Consider the following 21,306-nt stretch of genomic DNA (forward strand, 5'->3'; position numbering starts at 1 on the left):
CTCCGCCCATGGGACCTCTCTCGGTTCCTACTGTGGCGTCCACAAAGACCTCTCCAAGCGCCTCCAAGGACAAGGGCATATAGTCTGTAGACCCCAGGCAACAGTCAGCGAAGGCGATCGTGTTGGGATAAGCATCTGGCAGCATGTACAGCCCCTCATCACTCATCGCCCAGAGGCTGCCGAAGAAGAGCACCCTCGCTGGGACCTGTTTTCCAAGAAGAGTCGCTGAGTCACTGTGGAAATGCGACCCTGGACCACGCCTCTCAGCACCCTGAGAGTTTCTGTTGCTGTTTCTACTCCCTGCAACCTTCAGAAGAGAAATTAGAAACCTCAATTTTGCCTTATAAGGCAAATTGGGGCACTTCTCTGGGAAGGCGGGGCTGTGACTCAGGGAGGCCTGCAGGGGAGCTGAGAGAAGGTTTCTGTGCAAGTGTAGTTCAGATATTTACACACACATACACACACACATGCTGCACACACAGCAGCAGTGCTCTGGTTTGGGAAAGAAGACAGGATTACTTTACCCACCACACACACACATATAAGCTTTATAGATCCTCTCTGTATTTAGTGAATATTTTTCCTCTAAATTCACAGAACCTGGATTCATTATTGCAGATAGGAGCATGGGGGATGTTTATTCCCACTATCTAAAAAAAAGGAGGTCTGGGGACTTCCCTGGTGATTCAGTGGCTAAGACTCTGTGCTTCTAATGCAGGGGGCCCAAGTTCAAACCCTGGTCAGAGAACAAGATCCCACGTGCTGTAACTAAGACCTCATGCAGTCAAATAAATAAAAGTTTTAAAGGAAGTTCTGCAAGAACTGTGTCTCTAAAAGGAAAACATCAGTTTATAGGGTGTACCATGGGGTTCAGTTCAGTTCAGTCACTCAGTCGTGTCCAACTCTTTGCGACCCCATGGACTTCAGCCAGACTTCCCTGTCCATCACCAACTCCTGGAGCCTACTCAAACTCATGTCCATCAAGTCAGTGATGCCATCCAACCATCTCATCCTCTATTGTCCCCTTCTCCTCCTGCCTTCAATTTTTCCCAGCATCAGGGTCTTTTCCAATGAGTCAGTTCTTCCCATCGCATGGCCAAACTACTGGAGCTTCAGCTTCAGCATCAGTCCTTCCACTGAATATTCAGGACTGATTTCCTTTAGGATGGACTGGTTGGACCTCCTTGCAGTCCAAGTGACTCTCAAGAGTCTTCTCCAACACCACATTTCAAAAGCGTCAATTCTTTGTCACTCAGTTTTCTTTACAGTCCAATTCTCACATCCATACATGACTACTGGAAAAACCATAGCTTTGACTAGATGGACCTTTGTGGGCAAAGTAATGTCTCTGCTTTTTAATATGCTGTCTAGTTTGGTCATAGCTTTTCTTCTGAGGAGTAAGCATCTTTTAATTTCATGGCTGCAGTCACCATCTGCAGTGATTTTGGAGCCCAGCAAAATAAAATAATCTCTTACTGTTTCCATTGTTTCCCCATCCATTTGCCATGAAGTGATGGTGTAGGGGCAGGAAAAAGATGGAAACCTTAGCCAATCTTGTGAACAGAATCAGAAATTGTGTTAGATTTTAAAAAGATTTCAGCAGGCAAAAAACATTTCTTAAGCAAGAATTGTGAGTCCACAACCTTCAAAAAATAACACTTTATTTGAAGAGTTATAAAAGCAGAAACATCCTCATTCCATTCTTCCTTAATCCAACTTAACACCCCAAGTGAATGCTGGTAGGACCTGATGTAAGTAGAATAAAATAAGGAGAATTGGAAACAGGCTTTCCCCCTCTGTTTTGGGCTCCAGTTTACCCCGTGGTCTGGCAACAGGGACTGCTGGATAATTTGTTGAGAAAGTTCGGGAGTCGTCTGGCCCCTGGAAGAACAAAGAGGTTTGAACTACTAGGGCCGGCCAGAGAGGACCAAACCCAAGTGTTTCTCTTGGTTCAAGTCACGTCCCTCTGCAGCGACTGCTGCCCATTCAAACCCCTGGGTGTGGTCTATGGAGATTTTTGGTGGCTGTGGCCAGCCCACTTCCATCCTTGTTCCTACTCAAGGATCCAGAAGTAACTCACGCCCCCTAAACAACAGCCACAAGCCTTGCCCATCTCTAATCCCTGAGATTTTTTCACATCATATCTCATTTCCAACTCAGCCATCCAACACTCAATACTATTCTGTACCTGTCTTTATAACCATTTTTAAAAAATGTTGTTTTTTTTTTAGCTCACCTCGCAGCACGTGGGATCTTAGTTCTCTGACTAGGGATGGAGCCCTTGGCCCCCTGTAGTGGAAGTACAGAGTCTTAACCACTGGACCACTGGGGAAGTCTCTGTTCTTTTAAAGAAAAGGTGCGCCTTACCTCCATACCTAAGCCCCAACTACAATGCCTTCTTGTTGGCGGGATATTCCTCCACTTCTTCCTTCCAACCCCAGATCCCCAAGTTTCCTGATATTCAACCTGGGTCCCTAGTTAGAAACCTGGTTTTGGAAAGTGCTGTTCAAGGCCCTTCATGATAACCTATCTACCACCCATGACCTACAGACCAATTGCCAAGTAGAGCAGTTCGTATAATATCAGATGTATGTTCCCGTTAAATCACCAATATTTACCTGTTACCACAGAATAGGACTAAACAACAACAACAGAATAGATGGTGCTAGAGGTAAAAAACCTGCCTAACAATGCAGGAGACATAAGAGACTAGGGTTCGATCCCTGGGTCAGGAAGATCCCCTGCAAGAGGGCATATTGGGGTGGGCTCCAATATTCTTGCTTGGAGAATCCTATGGACAGAGAAACCTGGTGGGCTACAGTCCATAGAGTTGCAGAGTCAGACATGGCTGAGTGACTGAGTGCGTAGCCCAGCAGACAGAATGTTCCCACCTTCCTTATCCGCACAGAACTGCGTGTGCGGTCTCACTGTGCTTGCCCAGCCCAATCCCCGCTGTTCTCCATGGGAGGAGATAAAGGAGGCTGGATTATTGTTCCCACGTGGGGCCACCCAAGATGACAGATCATGGTGGAGAGGTCTGACAGAATGTGGTCCACTGGAGAAGGGAATGGCAAACCACTTCAGTATTCTTGCCTTGAGAAGCCCATGAACAGTATGAAAAGGCAAAATGATAGGATACTGAAAGAGGAACTCCCCAGGTCCGTAGGTGCCCAATATGCTGCTGAAGATCAGTGGAGAAATAACTCCAGAAAGAATGAAGGGATGGCGTCAAAGCAAAAACTGTACCCAGTTGTGGATGTGACTGGTGATAGAAGCAAGGTCCGATGCTGTAAAGAGCAATATTGCATAGGAACCTGGAATGTTAGGTCCATGAATCAAGGTAAATTGGAAGTGGTCAAACAGGAGATGGCAAGAGTGAATGTTGACATTCTAGGAATCAGTGAACTAAGATGGCCTGGAATGGGTGAATTTAACTCAGATGACCATTATATATACTACTGTGGGCAGGAATCCCTTAGAAGAAATGGAGTAGCCATCATGGTCAACAAGAGTCTGAAATGTAGTACTTAGATGCAATCTCAAAAATGACAGAATGATCTCTGTTCATTTCCAAGGCAAACCATTCAATATCATGGTAATCCAAGTCTATGCCCCAACCAGTAACGCTGAAGAACCTGAAGTTGAATGGTTCTATGAAGACCTACAAGACCTTTTAGAACTAACACCCAAAAAAGATGTCCTTTTCATTATAGGGGACTGGAATCAAAAGTAGGAAGTCAAGAAACACCTGGAGTAACAGGCAAATTTGGCCTTGGAGTACACAATGAAGCAGAGCAAAGGCTAATAGAGTTTTGCCAAGAGAATGCACTGGTCATAGCAAACACCCTCTTCCAACAACACTAGAGAAGACTCTACATATGGACACCACCAGGTGGTCAACACTGAAATCAGATTGATCATATTCTTTGCAGCCAAAGATGGAGAAGCTCTATACGGTCAGCAAAAACAAGACTGGGAGCTGACTGTGGCTCTGATCATGAACTCCTTTTTGCCAAATTCAGAATTAAATTGAAGAAAGTAGGGAAAACCACTAGACCATTCAGGTATGACCTAAATCGAATCTCTTATGACTATACAGTGGAAGTGAGAAATAGATTTACGGGACTAGACCTGATAGACAGAGTGCCTGATGAACTATGGACGGAGGTTCGTGACATTGTACAGGAGACAGGGATCAAGACCATCCCCAGGGAAAAGAAATGCAAAAAGGCCAAATGATTGTCTGAGGAGGGCTAATAAACAGCTGTGAAAAAAGAGAAGCAAAAAGCAAAGGAGAAAAGTAAAGATATTCCCATTTGAATGCAGAGTTCCAAAGAATAGCAAGGAGAGATAAGAAAGCCTTCCTCAGCAATCAATGCAAAGAAATAGAGGAAAACAACAGAATGGGAAAGACTAGAGATCTCTTCAAGAAAATTAGAGATACCAAGGGAATATTTCAGGCAAAGATGGGTTCGATAAAGGACAGAAATGTTATGGACCTAACAGAAGCAGAAGATATTAAGAAAAGGTAGCAAGAATACACAGAAGAACTGTACAAAAAAGATCTTCATGACCCAGATAATCATGGTGTGATCACTCACCTAGAGCCAGACATCCTGGAATGTGAAGTCAAGTGGGCCTTAGAAAACATCACTACGAACAAAGCTAGTGGAGGTGATGGCATTCCAGTTGAGCTATTTCAAATTCTGAAAGATGATGCTGTGAAAGTGCTGCACTCAATATGTCAGCAAATTTGGAAAACTCAGCAGTGGCCACAGGACTGGAAAAGGTCAGTTTCATTCCAATCTCAAAGAAAGGCAATGCCAAAGAATGCTCAAACTGCCGCACAATGGCACTCATCTCACATGCTAGTAAAGTAATGCTCAAAATTCACCAAGCCAGGCTTCGGCAATACATGAACCGTGAACTTCCAGATGTTCCAGCTGGTTTTAGAAAACACGGAGAAACCAGAGATCAAATTGCCAACATCCACTGGATCATCGAAAAAGCAAAAGAGTTCCAGAAAAACATCTATTTCTGCATTATTGACTATGCCAAAACCTTTGACTGTGTGGATCACAACAAACTGTGGAAAATTCTGAAAGAGATGGGAATACCAGACCACCTGACCTGCCTCTTGAGAAACCTGTGTGCAGGTCAGGAAGCAACAGTTAGGACTGGACATGCAACAACACACTGGTTCCAAATGGGGAAAGGAGTACATCAAGGCTGTATATTGTCACTCTGCTTATTTAACTTATATGCAGAGTACATCATGAGAAATGCTGGGCTGGAAGAAGCACAAGCTGGAATTAAGATTGCCGGGAGAAATATCAATAACCTCAGATATGCAGATGACACCATCATTATGGCAGAAAGTGAAGAGGAACGAAAGAGCCTCTTGATGAAAGTGAAAGAGGAGAGTGAAAAACTTGGCTTAAAGTTCAACATTCAGAAAACCAAGATCATGGCATCCAGTCCCATCACTTCATGGCAAATAGATGGGGAAACAGTGGAAACAGTGGCTGACTTTATTATTTTGGGCTCCAAAATCACTGCAGATGGTGATTGCAGCCATGACACATAATGGACATGTACTATCAGCAAAAAATACGTTTTTGTTTCGGTGAGCCTTGGAGGTACTTAATCACTGCTCAGTGCCCTGAGTGTGGAAGCATGAATGCCCCCCTCTCATGTTTCCATGGAGGGGAGGGCATTTCTTCTATTTTTCAAGAGGAAAACAATAAAGCAGAAATGCTTCCAGCCCTGCCCTATTCCTCCTCCCTGCTTCCTAGGAGAGATGTTCCTTACCTGATTGGTGATGGGGGAAGGGAGCTGGCATAGGTAACCTCCACCTTCCAGAGCCCCTTTAGAAGGTCCCTGTCTTCAGACTTGGAGTTTTCTACTTGTAGCTGTTCAGTAAACCCCTAGGGATGGGCTTTGTGGGTTGGCCTGAAGCTGTCCAGTGATGCCGGTGAACTGGGTTGGTAAAACGCTAAGTCCTTGTGGGCAAACATCAAACCAAATCCACCACCTATCAGTGATAAAGATGATATTTTGATCTGCATATATCTGCTCCAAGTGAGTGTGTCTAACTCTCGTATCTGAACCTGGAAACAATGGTGTTTTATGTTTGCTCCTTACATCTCCAATACACAATATCTGTGGGGTTCAACGGCATTCTCCCGTCTTATCATACCACATCAGTGACATCCCCAAAATTCTCCCTGGGGGATCTGTGGGCATCCAGAAGGCTAGAGCTTCAGCTCAGCAAGCCACAGAGGGTGCAAGCAAGCTGTTGCCGCCTTGATGGCAGGAGAGAAGAAGCTGCTGTGTAGGGGTCGGAGGGAGTCATCTGACTTCCTCCTTGTGATGCATTAAAACTCGGGAGTCATCATCTATACAACTCCCCATGACGTTTCTAAGCAAACCATTTCTATAATCCCAAACGGGAACTCAGTAGATGGTTGAGATGAACTGCACCTTTGGTCCACACCTCTTTGCCCAGGTCCATTCCCTTGGAAAATCAATTTAAGTCAGCTGCCTCAGTCAGCTCCAACCTTGCCTCCCTCTGAAGAATTAACCCAGGAAGACTGGCGGAGGGGGCAGCAGGAGTGATGGGAGAATAGAGCCTCCATGGCATCCTCAGCTCCAAGCTATGAAAGCCAGCAAGATTGTCTGCTCCATCAGAAGAGGCCAGTGGCTTCCAATAGAGCATTATATATGTGTTTCATGTTGAAAAATGAGAATTAAAAGCTTGTGACTTGTTGATGGCCACACAGCACTGTTTCTGTACCTTCTTTCAAACTAAATAATCATAACAATTCAGTGAATATTTCCTGTGGGTCCAACCCCATCCTAACCTCCTGCCATATATCAGCTTACATAATTCTCACATCAGGTATATTAGGTGAGTCCTATTATTAATTTAAAGATGATAAAAGTGAAAGTGAAAAGTGAAGTCGCTCAGCCATGTCCAACTCTTTGTGACCCAGCAGACCGTAGCCTACCAGGCTCTTCTGTTCATGGGATTCTCCAGGCAAGAATACTGGAGTGGGTTGCCATTTCCTTCTCCTGGGGATCTTCCTGACCCAGGGATCGAACCTGGGTCTCGAGACTCAGATAATTTTTATAACTTACCCCAAATCTGATTCCATAATTGATTCTGTTACCCATTCTGTGTAGTTGTATTATAAATTGGCATTAAAAAACTCAGAAACTGAGTTTGAGGGCCACTCTCACAAGAGGAAATTCAGACTCTTTGTTTTTTATGTCTGTGAGTCTGTTTCTGTTTCATATTTTAGATCCCACATATAACTGATATAATATAGTATTTATCTTTCTCTTTCTAACTTACTTTCAGTTCAGTTCAGTTGCTCAGTCGTGTCCGGCTCTTTGCGACTCCATGATCCGCAGCATGCCAGGCCTCCCTGTCCATCACCAACTCCCAGAGTCCACCCAAACCCATGTCCATCGAGTCAGTAATGCCATCCAACCATCTCATCCTCTGTCATCCCCTTCTCCTCCTGCCTTCAATCTTTCCCAGCATCAGGGTCTTTTCAAATGAGCTCTTTGCATCAGGTGGCCAAAGTATTGGAGTCTCAGCTTCAACATCAGTCCTTCCAATGAACACCCAGGACTGATTTCTGTTAGGATGGACTGGTTGGATCTCCTTGCAGTCCAAGGGACTCTCAAGAGTCTTCTCCAACACCACAGTTCAAAAGCATCAATATTTCGGTGCTCAGCTTTCTTTGTAGTCCAACTCTCAGATCCATACATGACTATGGGAAAAACCATAGCCTTGACTAGATGGACCTTTGTTGGCAGAGTAATGTCTCTGCTTTTTAATATGATATCTAGGTTGGTCATAACTTTCCTTCCAAGGAGTAAGTATCTTTTAATTTCATGGCTGCAATCACCATCTGCAGTGATTTTGGAGCCCAAAAAATAAAGTCAGCCACTATTTCCACTGTTTCCCCATCTATTTGCCATGAAGTGATGGGACTGGATGCCATGATCTTAGTTTTCTGAATGTTGAGCTTTAAGTCAACTTTTTCACTCTCCTCTTTCACTTTCATCAAGAAGCTGTTTTGTTCCTCTTCACTTTCTGTTATAATGATGGTGTCATCTGCATATCTGAGGTTATTGATATTTCTCCCGGCAATCTTGATTCCATCTTGTGCTTCTTCCAGCCCAGTGTTTCTCATGATGTACTCTGCATGTAAGTTAAATAAGCAGAGTGACAATATACAGCCTTGACGTACGCCTTTCCCTATTTGGAACCAGTGTGTTGTTCCATGTCCAGTTCTAACTGTTGCTTCCTGACCTGCACACAGGTTTCTCAAGAGGCAGGTCAGGTGGTCTGGTATTCCCATCTCTTTCAGAATTTTCCACAGTTTGTTGTGATCCACACAGTCAAAGGCTTTGGCATAGTCAATAAAGCAGAAATAGATGTTTTTCTGGAGCTCTCTTGCTTTTTCGATGATCCAGTGGATGTTGGCAATGTGATCTCTCTTTCCTCTGTGTTTTCTAAAACCAGCTTGAACATCTGGAAGTTCACAGTTTATGTACTGCCGAAGCCTGGCTTGGAGAATTTTGAGCATTACTTTATTAGCATGTGAGATGAGTGCAATTGTGTGGTAGTTTACTTATAATAATCTCTAGATCCATTCATGTAGCTGCAAATAGCATTATTTCATTCTTTTTTATGGCTTACATTCTATATATGTACCACATCTTCCTTATCCATTCATCTGTGATCAACCTTTAGATTGTTTACATGTCTTGGCTATAGTGAGTAGCGCTGTAAGAACATAAAGGTGTAAGTATCTTTTTGGATTGTAGTTTTGCCTGAATATATGCCCAGGAGTAATATGGCTGGTATCAGTAATATGGCTGATATCATATGGTATCTCCACTTTTAGTTTTTTGAGGAATCTCCACACTGTTTTCCATAGTAGCTGCACCAGTTTACATTTCCACCAACAGTATAGGAAGATTCCCTCAAAAAGAGATTTGAGAATGTTAGAATTTAGAGCTGGGAGGAATATCCAATGCCTGCTGTTTCTGGGCCTTCCTTACCACTGCATTTTGTGTGCACATGCACGGGCACACACACACACACACACACACACACACACACACACAAACATACACCCTCAGAGAAGATTTTCAATGTCAGCTGCCATAGAGAAAACGATTCCCAGGGGAGCAGTTATAACTCCACCCTCTTCCCACGGTGATTAATACACCCAGATCATTAGGTCTATTCCAGTTTATTTACTGCATTGAGACAAAAACTGAGGACCAGAGCTACTTAGCTTGCATTGAGATATTTAATTTTAGAAATGAAATAGTGTGTTGGTCAATTGAATGTCACCTCCTATGCCTTTGTTAAAAATGAATGTTGAAGTGCTCATCACTAAGGGAATTTTCTTCTTCAAAGTAGAACCAGAGATTGAGCAAATAAATTAACATCCCATTTTGATGGTCTCATTTAGTGGGAACCAGGAATATAAATAAGGAAAAATGAGCAGTGCAGAACACTTCGTACATTTTATCAACAGATGAGCACTGATTCCACATTATTTGTTTATAATTTATTTTTATTTTAACACAATTAAAAAGTTACACAGAAGTAGAGGGAAAAGAACCTTATTTTCCTGACCCATCTGAGTGTAAGTTGCCACCCTGATGCTCACCAACCATGAATTATTTGCATTTCCTGCAAACTAGGACATCCTTCTACATAACCAGAATACAACCAACAGATCAGGAAATGAACATTGGTACACTATTACCAACTAATGCTTAAACTCCCAGTCAAATTTTGCCAATCATCTTATTAAGGTCCTATATAAAAAAAGGATTCTGTTCAGAATCATGAGTTGCGTTTGGTTGTTATACCTCTTTAGTTCCCAGTTCCTCAGTCTTTTCTTCATTTTAATGACCTTGATACATCTGAAGATTACAGGCCATTTATTTTATAGAGCAATCCTTGATTTCCTTTGATTTGCTGTTTCCTTAAGATTAGATTCAGGTTGTATATCATTGGCAGGAATACCACTGAGGTGATGCTGTATATGTCTCACTGCATCCCAACAGGGAGGGCTTGGTTTGGTTTTGTTCTGTTACTGATAATGCTCACTTTGATCCTTTGATTAAGGTGGCTTCTGCCAAGCTCTTTCACTCCTTTTGCCTTTATACTTAATGAGGCTTTTTTGGGGAGATACTTGGGAACCATGTAAATATTCCATTTCCCACTAAAGATTCCATTGATTCATATGCTTATTTGTGTCTATAGATGCCTAGTTTCCTATTTCACTCAATGGGTTGCAATCCATTACTATGATTATTTATTGGAGGCTCAAACTGTCCTTGATTTGGGCTTTACATTGGCTTCTGTATCCTGTTGAGGGCCCCCATTATTCCTTGTGTTCTTCGTAATTGTCTTTTGAAGACAACAGATGTTCCAGGCTCATCTTGTAATTTCCCTGCTCCAGCCCTGGAATCAGCCATTTCTACAAAGAGTGCTGATTCCTTTTACTGGAGAATGATGTTCAGAAGCCAGGATACGGGCTCCAGATGTGTTTACTGAGATACTCATGTCATAGTATCTTTGCCCTTACTTTCTTAGTGGTCAGAGTGAGGGATGGTATGTATATACACACATATTTTAAAATATTTGTGCATATTTAGAAATATAGACATAACATTTTATATCTATAGATATTGACACAATTTATCCATAATATATCAGTTAGATCTATATCTACTGAAAGTCATAGTTCACACCAATACCTCCAATCTAAATTTAACAGCAAAAAGTTCATTTCAGTTTCTCACTTTTCCCATTTGTAACTCCCTTCTCTGACAGTAAGGACTTGACTCATGTTACCCTTGAGATATTGATTTATTTGCTCAATCATCCTGCACAATCAATTCCTCCAGAGCCACTAGCACCTCTTCCCCATGTGGCTGGCCTCACCCCTCTTGGACCCTGAATCCCTTCTCTGACCACTATGGTTCCTACTCCCCTTCCTTCCAGCATGGATGTCTACTTTGCAGGGTCTCACCTAGTGAGTTTGGGAAGAAATCATTTAGGAAGGGAAAGAAAATGATTGGAAACAGCACATTTATTTATTTATTTTGCAAGAGAAAGGAGAGGAGAGTTTTTCTACTACAGCACTCTATTATGTGAATCATCTTTTTTTTTTCATTTATTTTTATTAGTTGGAGGCTAATTACTTTACAATATTGTAGTGGTTTTTGCCATACATTGACATGAATCAGCCATGGATTTACTTGTGTTCCCCATCCCGATCCCCCCTCCTGCCTCCCTCCCCATCCCATCCCTCTGGGTCTTCCCAGTGCACCAGCCCTGAGCACTTGTCTCATGCATCCAAGCTGGGCTGGTGATCTGTTTCACCCTTGATAGTATACTTGTTTCAATGCTGTTCTCTCAGAACATCCCACCCTCGCCTTCTCCCACAGAGTCCCAAAGTCTGTTCTGTACATCTGTGTCTCTTTTCTGTTTTGTATATAGGGTTATGGTTACCATCTTTTTAAATTCCATATATATGTGTTAGTATACTGTATTGGTCTTTATCTTTCTGGCTTACTTCACTCTGTATAATGGGCTCCAGTTTCATCCATCTCATTAGAACTGATTCAAATGAATTCTTTTATGTGAATCTTCTTAAGGTGAGTGTTTGAGCTGGTTTAGAATTGAAAGGAATAAATGGAATGATATTCTGAAAGTTTTACACTAAGAGGTGTTCCCGAGTAGATAATCGTTGCTTAAAGACAGTCTCAACAAGCCATGATAATCTAACCCACAAATGACAGAAGCAATGTGTGAATAAAGACCCTGTGAACTTTTCTCTTTATGGTTTATCCTATAGATTCCTTGGGGAGGGGCCTTGGGGAGAGGGTGGGGAGTGTACTGAGCAGGGAATTAGCTGTGGGTTTTAATATGGGCAGCACAGCCCATTCAAGGAGGCCACATGACAGATGCTAAACCCGCTGAGTGTCGGTCTTCTTATGAGTAAAGCCTGATAATCCCTAGGTCCTCTTACAGTCAGACAGCACAGGGTCCCCAAAGCATGCTGCAAGTTTATCACATTGTCGTGCACCCTCCTCGAGGACAGTCTCATTCATTATCTCCATGGTGCCCCAGCCCAGGTCTGGCAACTATAGGCATTCAGTTGGCCTTTGCGGGTGAGTGAGTGCATGACTGATGGCCCCAGGCTGGCTGATCTGATCCGCTCTTTAAAAGCATCTTCTCTCAGCATAGCCGAGAGCTCCTTCCCAGACTGCATGCAAGAAGTCAGTCTTGTTAGGACTGCTGGTGTTCTGCAAGGGCTGACATCCACCCCATCCCTCATAAAAAGCCCCGATTCCTTGATAAGGAGAGGAAGTGACTGACACAGGAATTTGATCTGTGATAACCCGTTCCATCACCCTCGGTGGACTGTGGTGTGTGGCTGCCGGTCGCATGAGGCAGCAGCAGCCACAGCCTCTAAAAGAATGTGTGTCCAATATTTGGTGCTGAAAGCCTGGAAGGAGAAGCACAACCCAGGACGTGTCAGGGCGGAGGATTCCTGTGATGGGAAGGGTGTGATCTTCATGTAGGCAGCAAGTGGGGGACAGGGTCATGGGGAAGAATTTAAAGAGAATCAGATCTTGCTTCCTGGTGCAGAATTTTTTAAGAAATATAAAATCTATCTATCTTTTTAACGTTTCATACTATTTCCTCTGAATCTTTCAACTTGGCCCCCATTAAAACAAAATTTTAAATAATCTTAAAGTTCGCAGTGCCTTGTGCGCATCCATGAAACTTATGAAGAGCTCTGTTCCTTTGGAGATGAGAGGAAATAGTCTCTCACCTCAGTCTTTTAGTTTAGCAATGGGGATGGGAGTGGGATGCAGGGGCAAATATTCATAAGAGCCAAGTGGTTGATTCCTATTCTTGGAGGAAGAAGGAAAAATCTACCCTGCTCAAAAATACCCCAGTAGGCTTCCATGCTTTTATCAGGATAATGTGTTAGTGGAAAGAGTCCTGGGATTCAGTGACTGAAGTTCTGGGCATCCACCTCCAGGGAACATCCACCCTGGGAAGTGAATTTTGTTTTAGATCAAGCTCCTACTCTCACATCACAAGTTGTTGGGGGAAGGAGTTTTTAGAGCTGGGCTTGCAGGGAGGGTATTGTAGAGAGGAGATTAGCTGTGGGTACCAATGAGAAATGGTGGATGCTCTGAACTCACGGCGAGTTTTCAAATCTCAGTACTATTAGAGATCAAGTCACCTGGGAAAAGTCATCAAACATCTTTGGGTGTAAGATTTCACATCTTCTGTATAATGACGTAGGGCTTCTATAGATGATATTTGGGCACTGACATTATTGCATGCCATGGTTTAGGTTGTGAAAGCAAAATATGGTTGTCTGGAGTATGATACATTACCTTGAATTATTTTCTAAAAAGAATTAGGAATATTGCCTATGAAGTGGTAGTTCAGATCTTATTTAAGGACAGATAGTTTCTGTCATTTGTAGATTCCCCAGCACAAAGCACAGTGGTGGCTATGAATTATAGAGACATGTTATACCATATTAGCCTGCATTTTAATGGAAGGAAAAAGTCAATTTTTCTGCTTGTACCACTGACAATTTTAAGAGTTCATCTAGTCTTTTATCAAAGGTTCTCCCTGTTCATTTTTGTTTTCTTAGGTATAAGGAATTATTTAAATAGCAAAAATTCTAAATATTTAATAGTAAGTGATTGGGTAAGGAAATGTGGGTATATACAAAATAAATGAAGCGTTAAGTAGCCATGTAATAAAGATTCTATAAATGCACATTGGCACATAAAGATATTCAAGTATATTAAGTTTTAAAAGGTAGATTACTACAAAGCTCTCCTAGCATGGAAAAAAAAAGACCGGAAGACTTATATACCAAAATGCCTACGGATTTTATATATCTTCATGGCAGGATTAAAGATTTGTGAAATGAAATTCTGCTTCCTTTTTTTCTTTTTTCCTATTTGTCCTTCTAAAGATCTTAAATGAGATATAATTCACATACCATATAACTCACCCAATTAAATCATATAATTTAATGGCTTTTAGTGTATTCAGAGAATTGTGTGATTACATGACCACAGTCAATTTTAGAACTTTTTCAACATCACAAAAAAGAAACCTTGCACCCCTTAGCCATCACCTTTGAGTTCCACCCACCCCACCACCCATACCCTTGCAACCACTAATTTTTCTTTTTGTCTCTATATATTTTAAAACATTCTCTGGATTCATATTTTAAGCTTACATTTATATTGTATTACCTAGGTTTTTCAGTAGAACTCACCTGTGATACATCCAATAATCACGCATGAAAACAGCCATCACTGAACTGTTTGCTCTGGACCCAGACTAGGGACCAAAGCTGCATCTATAATCATGGGTCGTTTTTAGATCTGACAGCATTGGCTGGATTAGTGTGTGGGGTGGAGTGTGAGGATCCCAAGCTTCCTTTGGCTTCTCATGGTGCTCTCATCCTTGTCTGGAGAGAAAGAGAAAAAGTGATTTTTAGCTCTTTTTATTCCTGATCTGGGATCTCTTTTCATTTTTTGGAGAGGGGACAGAGATATGACTGAAACCCTCGCCCTTAACCATTTTCATGCTATGGTTTGCATAGCTTTGTTTTTCAAGAATCACTGATTTGAAGTGAAATGGTTTCTGTATGATAGATCTAGTCTGCAAACTCAACCAGGCCAACTCAAGTCATACATATTTGCTATTCATGTTTTTGAAAAGATGTGTCAATTGGTCTTAGATATTAGAACTGTGATGTTACAACTAAGGAATATAGGCTGGTTTTTAACAAGTAGTTTACTATTTCCTAAAGTTTTGTTATGTGAATTAATTATGCTAATATTTATTACTCATCTCCAATGTAGAAAGCCTTGAGAGAAATGCTCAAATATACAAAGTATCATATGACTGGAATAAAAATTATAAGCCTTGACCTCCAGTCTTTGGACACCACAATCCTTTCCTTATGTACACTATCAAGGAGATCAGTCTCCTTAACTCTGATCACAACAAATGTAAGCCTATCTGGAAAACACAACTGTACATGAAGTTAAATCACATGAACCACCAGTATTCTACCATTTCAACCTACAAAAGTGGCAATTGCAAGTGGCTCAATCTAATCAAATAAGAAAAATTTGCACTAAATAACAATAATGAATCTTAACCATTTACCGGTAGGGGACTTAAAATATTTTATAGGCTTTATCTCATTTGATCTCACAACAACCTTATGAGGTAAGTAGCATTTTGGTCTTCATTGTATTTTTATTTCTTTTTTATTAAAATATAGTTGATTTACAATATTGTATTAGTTTTAAGTGTAAATGCATATTTATTTTACACAGTATTTTATAAATAAGAAAACAGAATCTCAGAAAGGCTCAGTAATCAACCCAAGTTTGTATGGTCAATCAGTGGTCTTACTGTGTTCAATATGATACACAGAAAGGTCTGTGTAACACAAAAAGTTATGTTCTTAAATATCATGTTATAGGAAACATTAAAGGAGTTATAAGAGAAAGTAGTGACTATGGAAAGGTTTGTATCCAAATTTGTAGCAAATAGTGGGTGCTTAATAAAATTAGAGGGCAGAGAAGGGGATGATGATTGCTAATAAAAATGCCAAAGCATTAAATTGTTTTCATATCTTTCTTTTTTATTCCAAAGGATACAGAACAATGTCCCCTTATGCTGTAACATCTCCGCTTGAGCCCCATCTGCATCTGACTTTGTTTTCAGAGGTTCTGGGAGAATGAAGGCTCCCTTTAGTCAGTAATCTCTGACCACTACCAAGAATCTTCAAACCACTGAACAAAAATTTCATTTCCACATGAAGTTCGTTCTCTTTCCAATGGGCTTCTAACAAACCCAGTATCCAACCATAAACTAGTTGAGATAAGAGGTATACTCATGAAAATTGAATAGCAATACAAAACATCAGAGGAGATCTATGACCTCGGAATGGGTCTTGTCCTGACCAATATGTCCCAGTCAGAATTCTGTTGCATCTCCAATTCAGGCAGTCTTTGGGAAGAGGCAATCTGCCTGGTAGGACACCTCTGAGTTTACTAACAACAATCACCAACTGATAAAACACCAATGTGTGAAGCACTTGACTCCATCTTATGATGAATACTCTTTCCCAAAGTCCCGTCATTGGAATTCACCACTCTATAAGCTTTGTTTGTGAAATATGTGCTGACAACTGCTTCTGCAGCTATTTCAGAATCCTGACATCTATCAATGATTTGGGAGCAATGGAATGATACAAATAGTTCTCAGAAGTAATTGGTACTAAAGGGCAATTTTAAGTTCTTCCAAAGCATTATGGGATGAGCAACACAAAGATGTCTATAAATGCTATCAGACACTGCCCGCCGCATGAGCAAAACCTTCAGTGAGGAGAGATACAGAGGAGCGTGACAGGGGTGGGAGTGTACAGGATAACTAAAATTAGTTCCCAATCTGGGCTCCTCATTTCTGCCTTCTCTGGAATGGTTGTCATTTCCACATTTTTTCCATACATGGTCCATTCTGAGATGGTTCCCATTCAGAGGTCTAAATGTCAACGGCGTTGAAAAAGCTACTGAAATTCTGATGATGAATGAATGTGTAACATATCAAACAGATACTCTGGAATCTCCTCAGTCTGCCAGAAAAGCAGCTAGGGAGAGAACCATGGGTATGTACTGACGCAAGACCTTATTTCTGGCCTTGTAAAGACATGTCTCAAACACACAGGAGCGTACTGCTGGTTGATGCCTCATCCTGTTGATAGAGTTCCACCTTGACCTGGAGCTCCCTGGCCCTCCCGCTGCTGCACGTAGGCAACCTCATTCCCCAAGAAGGCCACCTTATATTTGAGGCCTTACAAGTCTCATGCTACAATTACCGTCTGAATTCTTTTCTCTTGACCAGTAAAATATTGCTTGAAGAAAACATCAACCTGATAACCTTAGTTGGATATTTATTGGGTTCTGCCTGAACCGATAAAATGAAAAAGAAGCAAAGGAATTTAACTCATATCTCACAATTATTTCTGAAAGTATGCTTCCCAATTGCAACCACTCAGTGATATAAAGGGGGGGGGGGAGTCTTTTGAAAATCAGCTTAAAAAGCAATAAATTGGATGATTACCTTAGATAGGTCATCAATGAATACCTGAAGACAGTTGAAAAACTGACAGCTAATGTTATCCAAATGTGTTTGTGTTTGGGATCAGCTTTCTAGTGATAGGCTGATTTTTCCAATGTCTTAAAAATGAAGATGTGGAGCTCTAGAAAACGTGATAAATGGCTCAAGCAATGACACTGATGTCGAAGATTCAACTAAAGGGTTTGAATGCAATCTTTAGAAAAATATGAAATGGAAACAATTTAAAATTCATATTTTGCTTTTTACAACACCATTCTAAATACATGTGTTAACATTATTAAATGAAATAATATAAGTAAAAATTTGACCATTTCTTCTACATCTTTAAAAGATGCACCCCCTCTTTCCTCAATCTCTGTCTTTTCTTAATCCTTCATTGGGAAAAATGGGAGGAATTACATTATACTTGGTGTATGTGGGGCCTTTGACTAATAAAAAGAAAATGTCAAGCGTCCTCTATATGAGACAGATTAGATGTGATTGTGTCTTGTTTTACCTGAATTACTCACTACGATTTTTAAAATACTGTCAGCAAGCATTCTGTAGAGTATCTAAATCTGCATTACGACTGAAATTATTAAAACCATTAACCAACTTAGTAAATTTATTGTTCTAATGCTATCCAGCTTATTCTTTAAAAAGATCCTGCCTATTTCCCAGTTTAGCTTAGACCTAGTTTAACCGTTAGATTTCAGTCTTGACTTTCAGGATCACTGTAAGAGGTCTTTGACAAGTTTCATTTCACTTTGGGGCATTTTGGTTTCCCTATTTATATAAAAAGATGATGCTGTGTGCCCTGCTTTTCCCACAGGATTATGGTGATGACACAAAAGTGAACTGAGAGTATTGCAGTAGTCAAGTTTTCTTTACTTAAATGTATATACTAAAAAAAAAACTAACCTGAAGCATTCAGAGCATATATGGAGGAAGGGAGAGAGGGAAGATAGAAAGAAAGAGGAAAGGGGGGACAGATAAGAGGGAAGGAGGAAGAGACAACCCAGAGAAAACATTGTTCTGGACCCCAGATTATAAAGGTTGAGGGCTTTTCAGTCCCCTTTCTTCGTTACATCTATCAACTCCAGTTACTTCATTCATCCCACATGGCCACGAGAGGACAAGCTGGAGGAATCTTCCTAATTCTCCTGGCTTTGCAGACCTCAGTTTTCCATGAACTTTTTTTCCTTTTTCAGACACAGTTAATATGAACTTCACTGCAGTTTGGGGTTTGACCTTCTCTTGTATGGAGTATTTTAATGACTGTATCAGCCAGTGAAAAAAGAAATGGTCCATTCAGTGAATGAAAGCTTCTCATTAATAAGTTAACTGTGTACTCATTTAATCATTTTTCCAAAGTTTCTAAGTAGTTTTCAAAAGCTGTGTTTGAATCACAGCTTAGGGCATGATATAAGACAGAGAAGAGAAAAAATTTTAAAATGAGATTTTATTTAAAAGGGAGAATAACTATTCTCAAAGCCTCAAGCTGAATAGATATCTACATTCATAGCAGTTATTAGAACTAAGCCTTACGCTAAACACTGTTGTCCATGCATTACAGATGGCAAAGGTAAAGCTTTGAGGGCTTAAGAAAATTGCCTATTCAGGGCAAAGATCAAGTGTTTCTGAGGACCAGGTCACACTCTGAGAATCAGGAAGTTCTAGGCTAGAATATGTTTGATTCTGGGCAATACATTTTAAATTATATTTTCAACTCACAAAGGTAAAATTAAAATATTCAAAATTTAAAAACTTATTCCTAGGAATAAAAAGAAAAGAAATTTACCTGCGAATTCAATGCATAGCTGAAGTCAAAATATCACTAAGATGCTAGGGTAAGGCAATTTTAAGAGGCCCTAAAGGGGAATCCCACAAGGTTGCCTGGTTGGTGAGAGCCCTGCGGATGAAGGTCATGTAGAAGTTTTCTTCCATAGAGCATGGGAACAAGCGTGCCACGTGTGTGCAGCGCGAGACAGTGTGTGTGGGCTTGGCTGAGAGTGATAGGGAAGAGTCAACAGAGGATCATGGGAAAGAAGAGATGGAAAAAGTCTGGTGATACTGGTTTACAAGAAAAGCAAAGATGCTGTTCAAATGTTTTAGCTACTTCCTGGAGACGTTTGTTCACTTAATAAAACCCTTGAACGAGTGACACTGGAACCTGGCCTTTTCCTCAGTGACAATTCAGCAAGGAAAGAACTTCTTTCAATGGAGAAATTAACTTCTTGTTGGCTCTGTACCAAGCAAAGAATAGAAAATAGCAAAGAAAATAAAGCAGGAGCCAATCTTTATCTTCTCCCTGGAAAGCCCCCTGTTTCCCCAAGACCCTCTCCCTCTGGTCCTTGGCAGCCTCCTTCACAGCTGTCCTCCTCCTCTTCTCGTTGCTGAACTCACTGACGCTTTCCATGGAGAATCTTGTCTTGCTGTGATTACTTCTGGTGCTACAGACCATTTATCTACTTCCTTCACCAGTACACTCTGCTTATGTATTGTTTCAGGGCAGCTCACAGTATTTGCCATCATCTCTGTAGTTCTGCAGGATAAGTTACTTTATGCCCGAAGTTTACAGTATTCCTTCAGTATGACTGAAACTCAAAGTAGACTTGACTTTAGTAAAAAGGAAAATAGTTCTGATTCTACTTGTATAAACTGAGATTCTGTAGGGGTTGCTTAAAATTTGTTGTATTTAACTGAGTTTTATGGGCAGAGATGATATACTTTGCTAACTTTAATGAACGTTGGGATCTATATATACATGTGTGTTGAATTGTACCACTCACTCAGTTAAAATTCTGGCTACTATAACATCATGCATTTGTTCAGTTGCCCAGTCACATCCAACTCTTTGCGACCCCATGGACTGCAGCATGCCAGGCTTCCTTGTCCTTCCCCATCTCCTGGAGTTTGCTCAAACTCAAGTCTATTGAGTCGATGATGCCATCCAACCATCTCATCTTCTGTCATTCCCTTCTCTTCCTGCCTTCAATCTTTCTCAGCATCAAGGTCTTTTCCAATGAGTCACCTCTTTGCATCAGGTGGCCAAAGTATTGGAGCTTCAGCACATATGATATGTTACTGCTATAAAAATTCTACACCTAATTTCTCTCTTGAACTCTGGTTTCTGCACGTCTAAATGCCTCCTTGGCAAGTTGGCCTTGCTGCCCCATGTTCTGTCTAACATGCTAGGCTAAAACTCCCCCTGCAAACCACCTCTTACATCACCGGTTTTCCAATGTTTATCTTTTAAATGAAAAGTATGTGAGGAGTCATCTTTTTTCGTATCTTGAACGGTCTTCTCAGTTTCCCCTCAGCAGGTTGGGCTCTAGAGTCAGACTTCTAAGATTGAAATCCCTGTCCTGTGATAGGCTTTACTATTTAATTTCTTTGAGCTTTGGTTTCCTGGAGTCCAAAAAAGATCACTCATGTTAATAAATTAGTGCATTCTCATCATGTAATGGGAGTTTCCTCTGTGGCTCAGCGGTAAAGAATCCACCTGCAATCCAGGAACCTCAGGAGATGCAGGTTTGATTCCTGAATTGGGAAGATTCCCTGGAGGAGGGCATGGCAATCCACTCCAGTAGCCTTTCTTGGAGACTCGTATGGACAGAGGAACCTGGTGGGCTATGGTTCAGACGGTTGCTAAGAGTCAAACACAACTGGAGCGACTTAGCACACAGGCATGCAGCACGTAATGAACTCAATATTTGCTGCTGTTATTGTCATCCTCCTCATCATGATCACTACCTCTGCCCTATCCTTGCACTAATTTGACTCAACCAGATGATTTTGCCTCTTACTTCTCAGAGGAAATTGAGGATGTCAGGTATGAAGTTCCTCAACTTCTACCACCACCAATGTGGCTGGATCTCCATCAGTCTTCTCCTCTCTCCCTTCACTGTAGACAAAGATGATCCCCTTTCTATGGCTTATCCTCCTCTTCCCAGTTGTGTGTTCTTTGCCACCCTGCTCAGCCCATCAAACCAGCCTTTCCTGGGGATGGAGAGCAGTATTAGAGTGAATGACTGGGCCTGGAACTGAACCAAGCTGGCATCAGTCTCAGA

Source organism: Muntiacus reevesi, chromosome 3, assembly GCF_963930625.1.
Source record: "Muntiacus reevesi chromosome 3, mMunRee1.1, whole genome shotgun sequence".
Lineage (NCBI taxonomy): Eukaryota > Metazoa > Chordata > Mammalia > Artiodactyla > Cervidae > Muntiacus > Muntiacus reevesi.